Source organism: Centrocercus urophasianus, unplaced genomic scaffold (genome assembly GCF_019232065.1).
Source record: "Centrocercus urophasianus isolate 14NV4802_14NV808 unplaced genomic scaffold, USGS_Curo_1.0 seq_39, whole genome shotgun sequence".
Classification (NCBI taxonomy): domain Eukaryota; kingdom Metazoa; phylum Chordata; class Aves; order Galliformes; family Phasianidae; genus Centrocercus; species Centrocercus urophasianus.
Genome location: NW_024884966.1, coordinates 3,562,248 through 3,574,906, shown reverse-complemented (window position 1 = coordinate 3,574,906; position 12,659 = coordinate 3,562,248).

Genomic DNA, 12,659 nt, shown 5'->3' with positions numbered 1-12,659 from the left:
GCCTATGTAAAGCTGCATGTGGGCTCAGAGCTGTGTATTAGCTCTGCACCCTGTTACTTACTCAGCTATGGGTATAAAGTTGGGCAGGATGAGTAGCACTGATTCCAAAACACCCTGTTACACATCTTTGTGGACTATGAAAATGGATCTGTTTGGGAAAGAATGATTTTCCAGGGGATACCACCAGGAGAGAGACGAAGGACCTGCTACCAACCTCTCTATGCCATGGACATCATCCCAGACTGAAATGGCAAAGGTAAGGAACTGAGCAGGGTCACACAGAGCTGTGGGACGGAGAGGGGACAAAGGGGATCATGGCAGAGAAAGCCCAGTGCAGAGGTGACGTGAGGTGACACACATGGTGAAGGTGGGGTACTGAATGAGACCATCAGCACTGATTTTGGGTACTGTTTCTCCTCTTAATGGACAGGAAAACGGACTGAATATCCTCTCAGGGTCCCTTCCAGCTTCATTAAATCTGCATTTCCTAAGGGCTATAGAGGCTTGCTAACCAGCAGCCTGGCCTTCCCTTACTCCCAGCAATGCAAAAACTCAGAGATGAGTGGATAAGAAAGCAAAGAGAGGAAGTTTGAGTTCAGGGTACAGGTCATGGGAGCCTGTTATAAATAAACAGGACTCGTTTAAAAGATGATATATGCTGCAGTAATATTGCTCCCAGTCTTCCACTCATCACTGGAAGCTAATTACACCTCCTGGAGCCATCAGACTTTCCTTTGCATCTCGAAAGTGCTGCACAACGACAGGGATATGATGTAGCAGCTTGTGGCTGAGGCTGGCCCTTCTGTTTAGGTTTATTTCTGTTTTTCTGCTGTAATTGCGCATGTAATTACACACTAATGAACTGTATCCTGGCCTCTGAGGAACTCTGGGTCCCTTCCATGTCTTCTGGAAAGAACATGGGGTTAATATGAGGTGAAGTTCCATATCAATCTCGTGTAAGGCTTCATGCAAGGCAGACTGAAGTGGGTTTTGTTGGCTACGTTTGTTCAGACAAAACAAGGACGAGGGATGGACCTATTAGCTGGACCACGGCCATCTCCACTGGGTCATCACGTTCCCTTGCACAGTTTTGTCCCACTGCTTGCATGACTGGGGATTTCTCCCTCAAATCTGGAAGAAAAAGGGATTGGTGGAGAGACTGAGGAAGGTGGCTTCCTCCCCACTGTATGGACTCTGAAGGAAGGAATTCCTTCTGCCAGGTCCAAATGCTGGCTAACCCAGGACTTAGCCAAGGACACATCTCATGATGGAGAACAGCAGGCCTTGCTCTTTGCTTTCTGTCTGATTTCATTTGGTCAAAGTTTGGGGTTTTGGGGATAGTGCTGACATGGCGGTGGATGAGGTGTATTCCTGATCAGGTCCCTGTAGACACCCAAGGTCAGGCTGGACAGGGCTCTGAGCACCTGTTTGAGTTGTAGACTCATACTCCCTTGTTCTTGCAGGGAGTTCCACCAGATGGCCTGCAAAGGTCCCTTCCAACACCAACGATTCTATGATTCATGCCAGTCCCTTGCTTATGTCAGACTGGGATCAGTGAGCCAGTGGGCTCAGATCAGTTCATTTGGAAGTAGAGCCCTCTTCTGACCTTAGCACCACTCCATGACTCATGAGAAGGCCTTCCCAGCCTGTCCCTGAGGACTGCAGGTCCTTACAGTGAGTTTTGAGATCCCTTTGTTTTCTATGATGGATGCTGTGAGGTGCAGTCGGCTCTCGCAGCTGGTGGGAATGCTGAGGTGGTGAAGCACTGCACAGGGATCAGAGAGGCTATGAGGTCACCTCCTTGGAGATCTTCAGAAGTCACTTGGACGCGGTCCTGGGCACCATGCTGGGGGTGGCCCTGCTTGAGAAAAGTGAGATCAGAAGGACTGGGAAGTTCATTCCAGCCCCTGTGATTTTTAGGGTGAGAGATAATGACCTTAAGCTGTGCCAGGGGAGGTTCAGGTTGGATGTCAGGAAGCATTTCTTCTCCTAAAGAGCAGTGTTGCAGTGGCACAGCTGCCCAGGGAGGTGTTGTGGTCACCATCCATGGAGGTGCTCCAGAACCGTGGGGATGTGGCACTGTGGGCATGGTGGGGTGGGCTGGGGTTGGGCTTGGAGATCTGAGAGGTCTTTTTCAACCTGGATGATTCTGTTACTCCAAGTACTCTTATAAACTCATCTGTGCCTCTAGGTCTTCCTGGCTGTGGTTTCTGTGCTCTCATTTACCAACATGGAGTGTCACTTTGGTGAAGTTATCTGGTCTCCCATCAGCTCCATGTAGACTTTTGGCAGCAGCATCATACCACAGCAAAGTGCCCTACAGTTGCACTTTCCAAATTGAATTGGGCTTGGGTAGAAAATGGTAGAAATAAGTCTTTGAGAAACACAGACACCTTCCTGCAGCATCTGATCACAGGCATTGACTCTGTCTCTGGGAGCTGCTGCTGCTGCTTTGGGTGCAGTGAGAATAAAAGGACACTTTCATACCTCAGAAAAGAAAGGAACAGGGCCACAAAGTGAAGCACCCATATTTTCCACGTTTCTGGGGCCAAACAGGACTGCCAGCAGAGGAAAGAGGGAAACTTAACCACCACAGATGAAGTGTTTGATGGTGCTTTGGCCAAATTCAAAATAAATTGCCTTAAAAGTTTTAAAATAGCTCTTCTTGAAGCCTGAAGATGGATGGATTCATTCCTTCCTTTCACAAATAGCTTTTTTCTTATTTTGACCTTATTCTAATAGCTCCAAGTATTCAATGTCTGGGATATTTTCCAGGTTGTTTAAACAGCAGCTTCAGGATCTGACTTGATGGTTTCCTGCTGTAGCCTATGCTATGGTTGGATGTCACAGAATCATAGAACCATAGAATCACCAAGGCTGGAAAAGACCTTCAAGATCATCCAGTCCAACCGTCCACCTACCACCAATATTGGCTCCACTGAGCCCCGTCCTTTAGTACCACATCTGAACATTTCTTGAACACGTAGTCACAGTCATGATCATGGTCATAGCTACAATGGATGCAGGTGATTTCTGGCTGATTTTCACTGTAGACCAGCAGCTTTCCATGGGACAGTGTTGATGTGACTCTGTGCAGAGCCTGGCTTGCTCTTTCTGCACATAACACCTGCTCTGCTTTTTGAAAATGGCTCCAGTGTGTTGAAGCAGAACAGCCTCCAGGACATCCCCATTTGGTTTGTTTATTAGTACAAATCCCAACACCCATCTTAAATCATGGAATAATGTATGTTGGAAGCTCATCTAGTCCTACATCCCACTCAGCACTGACTAAACCCACTTGGGACTATGTCCAACTGTGCCATGAGCACCTGCAAGGTGATCTTGCACCATGTGCAAACAAGGCAGCAGAGGTGGACAAAGCCCTTCCATTCTCTGGGACATCTCAGGATTGAGCAGAACCCCAAGGTGCTTATAGTCTCCATAGAAGGGGGAAATTCCCCTTGTATTTAGACAGCCAAAAATCTTGGGGCTGGACAGCCTGGCCTAATGCTCCCTCCCAAGAAGAGGCATTTCCAAGGGCTATGGGAGAGCAAGAGGTGAGAGTTGCATGGGTTGGATGGGAGCCACCAACCTTCAGCCAAAGGACACTTTCTGCTCTACCAATCTGTTCCTTTTTCATCCTCATTAATGCTAGTTCCACACTCGACAGTTGTGATTTGAATAATTTGGCCTGATTAGTGTTTACATAGCAACATTTGGAAGAAATGAAACCACACTGCAGCCAACAGCCAACTCCAGGCTCTGAAATGCTGGTTTGCTGTGTTTCCTAAAGGAGGAAGCTTGTGCAGCCATGTGAAACCCATACCACTTGCTGGCAAATCACAACCCTGTCTGATTTAGGTACAGGTCTTGGAGATACTTGGTTCTTGCAGTTGTTTAGCAAGCCTGGTTGCTGGCTGGGGCTGCTTTTCTACTGGCACTGAAGGAAGGATGAGGGTGGCAGCGCCCAAACTGATTGATACGCTCTGCAGAAGGGACACAGCAGCCAGGCACTGCCTCTGCACAGCTCACAGAGAGGCCAAGAGTTGGCATATCCACAGCTCCAAGTGCAATGACACTGATGAGACAAAGAATTCCCAGCACAGTGGGATCACAGAATCACAGAATGGCCTGGGTTGGAAGGGACCTCAAGTATTGTGAAGCTCCAACCCCCCCACTGCAGGCAGGGCCACCAACCTCCCCATTTCACAGCAGCCCAGGCTGCCCAGGGCCCCATCCAACCTGGCCTTGAACACCTCCAGGGATGGACGGGGCATCACAGCCTCTCTGGGCAGCTGTTCCAGCACCTCACCGCTCTCACAGCAAAGAACTTCCCCCTGACATCCAACCTACGTCTTCCTTCAATGTTCCACAGGGGGAAACCATTTCCCCTTGTCCTGCTGCTGTCTACCCTTGTAAAGAGTTGATGGGAATGGGATTTGGGTTAAGCTTCATGGATCCTTCTGTGGTGTTTGCAGCCTCTGTGCTCTTCCCAGGGGATGAACAGCCACCCATACCCTCCCATAAGCCCTCATCCAAAGGGATTCAAGAGAAATGGAAATAATTAAATCCCCAAACCTTCCTCCAAAAGATGACATTTTATCTGAGGACTCAGAGAAATGCCAGCCAGGAGTGGGTTTGTTGGGGGATGCTCTGATATCCAGTGACAAGCTGAAGGTAAAACCCTAGGAGAGCTAAAACAAATACTGAAACACAAGCAAAATTCCCCTCTCTCCATATTTATGTGTTTATTTGACACTCCATGCTTAGAGTAGTGGTATGGACAGGCCTCAAGCACATCCACTGCTGGATAAGTAGTTGATGGAGGAACACTTGAGGAACGGTTGTGGGAATGTGACATCTTTGAGAGCCACAGATCTGTCAAACTGGACAGGGATTAGGGTCCAAAAGCTATTGGGAAGGAAGAAGGGGTGGATGACAGAGGAACAGACACTCATAGTCATTCCTGAGTATCATAGAATAAATTAAATAAAGGATCCCCCAAACTGCAACAATAAGAACTGCTGCCAGGAGGGCAGGACAACAGGAATATTTTATATGACATGATTAATTCAATCCAGCAAAAAAAATCCCAGCTCTGCCCCTGAGAAAGCTGGGGAAGCAGAGAGGCAGCAAATGAGGCTGAGGCTTCCCCTTCCCACACCCAACATGCAATTTGCGGAGCAGCAGCAGAAGGTCAGGGATTGATTTGGAGACCTGCATTTCTGATTACATCACCATCCAGACGTGTTTCCTGGCTGCAAGGCTCCCACTGCAGCAAACCAGCTCAGAATACGAATGGAGAAGGCTGGCACTGAGCAGGGATGGGGAAGGAGCACGCTGTTCCCTTGAGAAGTGAGCAATGGGGAGACAAAGACCTTTCCATGCTGAATTAGCCCAGTTTTGCCTTGGATTGCAATCCCCCCCTTACTGCTTGAGCGAGGGGAGGCTGGGGCAGGAGGAGGGTCAGCACTGGTTGGTTTTGAGCTGGAAGTTGGGCTGCTGCATCCTCCCCTGTAACGAGAGAGCTGCAGAGCCCAAGAGGTATGGAGACTCCAGGGGGGGATTAGAGAAATCTAATGGGAGAAATCTTTTGGTGTGGTTTGAAGAAATACAGAGATCCCTTCAACTCAGGATCTAAGCCCAGCATCCATGCTTACAAGCTCTGCATTTTGCAGCATCCTCTTGAATGCAGCCAGTGCTGAACAAGCACTGACAACCAAGCAACGAAAACATCTGAAAACATCATTAAACAGCAAGGCAGGACCAGCACAGTTGTATTTATTTCTTCTCTAATTATGTCCTCTCTTCTTAATGAGAACTGCAGTGATATGGAGGAACAGACGGGCTGTCCTACCCTCTCTCTTATTTCTACAAAGAGATGTTGCAAAGAAAGACAAATAGCTGAATGTTTGGGATGCAGAGGAAAGGTAGGGCTGCTCCAGCAGAGCTCTCTGTGGCAGTGGTACCATCATCTGTCCGTCGAAGGGGATGGGAAGGAGGAATCATAAAATGGCCTGGGTTGGAAAGGACCACAATGATCATCTAGTTTCAACCCCCCTGCCACATGCAGGGTCACCAACCAGTAGACCAGGCTGCCCAGAGCCACATCCAGCCTGGCCTTGAAGGAAGATCTGCATCCATTTCATCCTTATGTTATCTTTGCATCTTCATCTCACTCCTGCCGCTGAGGGCATTTTGGAGAAGAGTGGTGTTGGAGGAAGCTGTGGGAGAGGAGGAGAACGATGCAAGGAGGGGGTTGGGAAACTGATGCATAGGGCAGGGGATTGGGGAAGGAAACGTGCCCCAAGGAGCCAACCTCTGACAGTGGCTCTCATTTGAGGAGGTGCTATGGATGCAGGACCTCCAGGATGTGTGCACAGCCACAGCATACAGATGTGTGCACACAGCACGTGGCACATGCAGACACCACAGTTCACATCCCAGATGCTGATCCCAAGCCTGAGATCTCTTCACATGTCTGAGGCTAATTAATGAGTTTTGACAGTCACATTAATAAATTATAATCCCTTCATTTAAGCCCTCAAAACCCCAACTTTCTGACGTGCAGCTGCCTGCCTGAATGCTTGATGATGGCTCCGATTCCTTGTGCACTGCAGTGAGCATTCTTCCAGTACTTGAGGAGTTTATTTACCTGGGCAGATACAGACAGGACTAGGAGTAACAGCTTTAAACTAAAAGAGAGGAGATTTAGGTTAGGTGTCAGGAAGAAATCCCTTACTCAGAGGGCAATGAGGCCCTGGCACTGCTGCCCAGAGCTGTGGGTGCCCCATCCCTGGAGGTGCCCAAGGCCATGGATGGGCCCTGGGCAGCCTCAGCTGGAGGCACCCAGCCCATGGCAGGGGCTGGGACTGGATGGGTTTTAAGGTCCCTTCCAACTCAACCCTTCAATGTTTCTAAGCCCCTCACCTTGGTTGCCCACGGCAGCTGCATTTTGGGGAAGCTAGCATTACACTTGACTTTACAGAGGTGGCTTTGCTAATGCTTCATCCTTGCTGTCTTCAAACCCTGCCCGATTTCTGGCTTAGCAAGATCTGATTGTTAGCTGAGAGCTTTGGCACAGCCATACAGATACAAGCACAGCTCCTCCAAGCTCCAAACCCTCCCTCCTTCTTCTTGCAGGCAGTGAAGGGGGCCGATGAACACGAATTCCATGGCAACCCTCTCAGCTTCGCAGCCATCCATCCTGCTCCCTCCCCTCCCCTGCCTTTGTCTGCCACATCTCCCCACGTTTGTTGTTTCCATCCCAGATTTTGCTCGCAGGGAGCAACCCAGCACCCACGTGAGCTGGCACGAGCTGCGACAAGCAGCCAGAGAAACTGCTTATGCTTACAAATCAGGGTGTTCCCCATAGAAAAAAAACCTACCGTAACAAAATGAGAGGTGAAGGACACTCTAGAATCCCTCTATCTCCCTCTCTACTCAGACAGGAGGATAACAGCCTCCTCTGTGAATACCCTTCCCTGTACCCGGACATGATGAAATGAGTGTTATCCCAGCAGTGATGCTGGCGTCGTGCTGCTGCCTCCCCCTGCACCTTCCCTATTGCTCTGGGAGACCAGGATGAGCCCCCAAGAATCCCACACTGGGAATGCATGGAAAAGGGGCGACGCTTTGCATGGGCTCTGCATTAAACACAAAGGCTGCAAGCAAACCCGAGTCCCCCAAACTTCAGCTTACTGCATGCTGGGATTACCTCTCACCCCACAGCATGATCTTTCCCCATCCTTGGCTCTGATTTTTGCAAGGAGGAACGCAGCCAAGCACACCCATGGGTGCAGCATGTGTTTGGGGAAGGGCGTTTCATGAGCACCCTGTGGAGCATCTGGGGCTGATGCGATGATGCCTTGTTTCCAGCTCCTGCTGAAGCCGGTGTTGCTGCTTCTGCTTGAAGATAAGCATGTGCTTGCAGCCTGGGCTGGCTCCATCCCAGCGTGAGCACAAAGAGGGCTTTGTGCAAAGGGGATGCACAAGGCGATGGGGCAGAGCTGCTCTGCGAGGAAACCGGAGGCCCAGTACACACACACAAAAAAAGGGTCCCTGGGGGGAAGCTAAAAGAGGACCTCTCTTCCTTTGCATTCCATGGGGAGAGTGGCACATGGTAATTAACGGGCTGCAGGTGATCAAAGCCCTGTGGCCGCTGAGCAGTGAAAGGAAAGCAAAGAGGCAGAGGAGGAGCCCCTCTGAAAGCAAACAAACTGAACTTAGAAGGCTGGGAGCACGCAGATCTGCCGGCCTTGAACTCACTCAGAAGCTTTGTTTCCTACGGGCTGTGATCCTCATGGCCAGGCTTGATTCTCCCACCAGCAATAAAAGAACAAAAACACTCCCCTGTGCTGTTCACAGGACAGAAGCCCTCGGCCAGGCTTGCTGCTTAGACACAACACGGCAGAGAGGAGGATTTCTGTCCCTGTCCCTCATTCCTACCCCTGAAAATCCTCCTTGTGTGCATTAGAGTTGGTGCTGCTCCATGGGGAGCATCAAGGGGAGCCCATTTGGGACTTAACTCATGTGGTCAGACCAGGCAAAAAAAAACCAACAAAAACAAAAATAAAGCCAAGTATTCATCTGGGATATCGTCATACATGGGTCATCGTATGGGAGAAAAGGTAGAGAAGGTGGAGAGCAGTTAGCAAAGGAGATTGGCATGTGGAAGGGATCCAGGCCAGTTCCAGAGAGAGCAGAATTGGCCTTATTTCTAACCCAGTTTTCTAGAAAGGAAAACTGTCACCGTCAGGGTGTCTGAGCATTGAGCCTGCAGGGATCTTCTCCTCCCTGGTAACCATAAAGCCCATCTGATGCTCCCAGGTAACTCCAATCCATGTCCCCACCAATCTGCTTGACCTGGAGGAGATAGCTGTGGTCAGAGATGGCAGCTTGGTGTGAGATGGCTGTGAGATGACTGGGATTGTGTCTGCAGAGAGGTTTGGGAAGAAAAGACCTGGATTTAGCACTCTGAACCTTAGGAGAGGTGATTTCAGCAGGGAGGTTGCTATGAGGGAGGAGGTGTCCAAGACAGCCAGTTGAATTTTTTTTTTTTTTTAGAGAAAACTTATTCAGAATTTGGAAACAAACGCTGCCTTTGCACATGAAAATGAGGAATTTCAGCACAAAGCCTGCTTGGCTAATTAACACACTTCTTGGTGAACTGAGCTGCTAAAAGGGAGCATACAAGAAATGGAAATAAGGAGGAAAAATGAAAGAAGAGTGCAAAGGCGTTGCTTGGGTACTTAAGGAAAGAAAGCAGGAGAGAAAAAGACCAGCTGGAGCAAAGCCTGGATAAGGATGCTAAGCATAACAAGAAGTGGGCTTACGATTTTAATAGCGTACTTCAGGGAAAATGTGAGTTTGCTTCTAAATAGGGGGATGGCTGAGTTGAGCTGGCTGAGCTGAGAGCCTTTTTTTTTTTTGTTTGCCTCAGTTTTCATAGGCTGGACTTGTCCCAAACCTCTGTGCATAACATTTGGGAAGGAGAAGAGCAGCCAGCAGTGGGGGAAGAAGGTGGTTTGGGACTATCTGTCCGGTGAAATTCAGTGCCTTTACATCCGTGAGACTGCCTGTTGTGCACGAAAAATAATGGTGATTGACAAGGGGTTGGAACTAGATGATCTTTAAGGTCCCTTCCAAACTACACCTGCTTGGGTGAGGATGTGGTGTCTCTTCCTAAAACCGAATGAAGCTCAACATCAGCCTGAGAAGCAGCACTTGGAGCACATCTCTAGGAAGCAGGAGATGTGGATCAGTCCCATGTTTGCCTGGAGGGAATCAAAGCCACAGCTCAGTGGGAGCTGTACATGTCATGAATCAAGCAGAATTTGTCTCCACAACCTTGGCTTGAAAGGAATTATTTTCCTTGCATTAGCAAATTCCTTTTGCAAGACTTATGAGTCATTAGTGATTGCTGCATTATGAGAAAGGTTGCTTGCACCCCATTTTGGTTGTGTTTCTTCATGAAGATGTTGCAACTGAACTGTAGCAGGGTCCCTCCTCTGTCCAAACAGGTTCGTACAGTTCAACTTTCCTACTCCCCCAAAAGGTGTCTGCACCCAAATCACTTCCCAGTGTTGGTCCCTGGCTCACATCACCTCCTAAGCCATATCTGCCCCCTGAAGGACAAAACCATGCCAGGAACCATGCTGAGAATCGCGAGCTCACCGTTGGCAAGTCAAATGCCAGAGCCACCAAAGCTTTGGCTGGAATTACCAGTGTGGGGAGAGGGGACAGGACAGCCGAACCAGCTGCTGATCTCATGGGATGGGTATGGGCTTACTGGGATTAAGAGTTCCATCCACCTCATTTGGTTAGAAAGCTTGGTTAGGAGCTTTGCATCGGCCTTTCAATTTTAATTTGCCTGCATGACAGGCTTTCTTAAGTGCAGTGGTAAGGGACTTGCAGAGCGTGCCAAGGCTGAAACCCAAGGCCAGAAGATCCTTCAGCATATCTCAGACTGAGCAGCTGCAGCCTGGGGCACAGCGCTCTGCCTTCCTGCATCTCATTTTCCACCCTATAATTGGTGGATAATTGTTCTGCCTTTCTGGGGGAGTTGGAAGAAGCTGACCTTCGCAGTTCTCTGCAGAGCACTGAGAACAGCATTCCTGTTTCCCACTGAGTTGCCTTCGTAAGCTATCCGGGCTGCAGTCTAAAGCAGCTGGGGGAAATTCCCTTTGTCTCCCCAAGCAATCCCTATCCCATAGAAATCTCCTCGTAGCATTTCTGGAGCAGCTCGTTCCTGCCCTCATTGTTCCCAGGGAGGAGAGACAATGATCTAAGAATGTAACACTCTTGAAACCCCTCCAGAAAGCTGCATTTATGAGCAGTCTGTTCCAGCTGGCACAGGGAATTCATCAATGCAACATATTGTGTAATGCCTCCTTCCTTCTCTTTCTCCCCTGGGAGGCAGCAAGCAGGATCCTGAAAGGGAGAAGGAGTGCTGGGGAATTGACAGCAGTGTAGCACTGAGCATCTTCCACCAACATCTCGGGACCAGAGCATTGCAGATCTCTTCCAGTGGCTGACCTACACATCAAGGTGCTGAAGGTGACAGTGAGAACGATGGCTTGGCTGCCCCAGGGCTGGCATTGCAGGGGCTCCATACTGTCCTCCTGTTGCTGATGGATGCCAAAATGATGCCAAATGATGCAGAATCTCAGCTGGCCTGAATGAAGTGTGTATGGAGCTAAGGTCTTTCAGATGCCTTGCGCTCTCGTGCGTGTCTCCAGACATGGCACTTGGGTATGAAACACACAGAGAAGGCAACAAGCCTGATTCTGGTCTTCTAACATGTCATTCTCCAGCTTTCCCAGTAGAAATGGGACTTACTGGGGCATTTCTGTGATGGTCTCTCTGTTCAGTTTCCTTAAGGGGTTGTATGGAAGCAACTGTGGGAGACACCAAAACAGAAAATGCTCACTGATTGCACTTCACAGTGCCAAAAGAGAAAGGAATGGGGCACTTCCCTCAGGAAAAATAACCCTTTTTATCTTTGCTGGAAGAGCTGTGGCGGAGCAGTGAGGTCTCTTGTCCACTGATAGGTTGTGATGGACCATGCTGGGGAGCATGGCCAATGGACTGTAAGCTGAAAAGTGTAGAACTGATTTGTGCTGCTTCTTGACTGACTCAAAGTCAGAAATCAAGGCAGGCCACTTTTTTTTTTGATGATGATTCTGTTTTTTTCTTCACACTGTAAAGTAACACAGATCTTTGGATTGGTTGCATCTAGGTGCTGCGCCTAGCTGTTACCACTGGAAGAGAAGTTCCATTAAGGTTGTTTCAGGGAAAATATTTTGACTATTCATTACAAAACGATGTCTGAGAGCAAATGAGCTGCTCTCAATGGTTACACATGAATATGCTCAGAACTGTAAGTAAACACGAAACCCACTGGTGTAGGCACAGAGCTGTCCTGATGATGTGCGTGGATAGAGAAACCTTGCACAAGCATACATCTTGAAAACACCAGGTAGTACTTTGCTGTTCAGAGCTGCTGGGACCACCTGATGCTTCACACCATGTCCCCAGCCTTCCACTGCTGTCTCCATTTGCAAAGAGACTTGTAGTGGAGTTGGGCATTGCAGGAGATCGCATTGCTGATGGTGGCTACTAGAGGTTTGGAATCAGACTCCAGAAACTCCCCATGCATCCCCTGGCTGTTCTGCAAGCAGAACTGGAGCCATTGAGCCCAGTGAAAGACCAGAGGCAAGGAATCGATACAGACATCATTTTATAATTAAAAAAATTTGTGCATTTCGATGAACAGCTGGCAGTCATAACCATCCCCATCCCCGCTGCAGAAAATACACGTCTGCAAACCAGACGTCTGGTATTTCTAATTCCACATATAATGACCTCCAAAGGCTGTGCTTATACTAACCTTCTGCATTCAGATACCACACAAGAGCCCAGAGGCAGCAATTCTCTGTATTTGATTCTAGGCGACCCTAGAGAGAGACAGTCGCCCTCTTCTAAGGCATTATTTTCACTGAAATTTGTCACTGCTGTTTTTGATCGAAAATGCCTCTGAAAATCCACATGAGACATTAATAGTTTTTTTTTTTAATTAAAAAAGTAAACAAAGAAGAATTTCAATGAGATTTTTCTTCTTCTCTTCTTCTTCTCTTCTTCTTCTCTTCTCTTCTTTT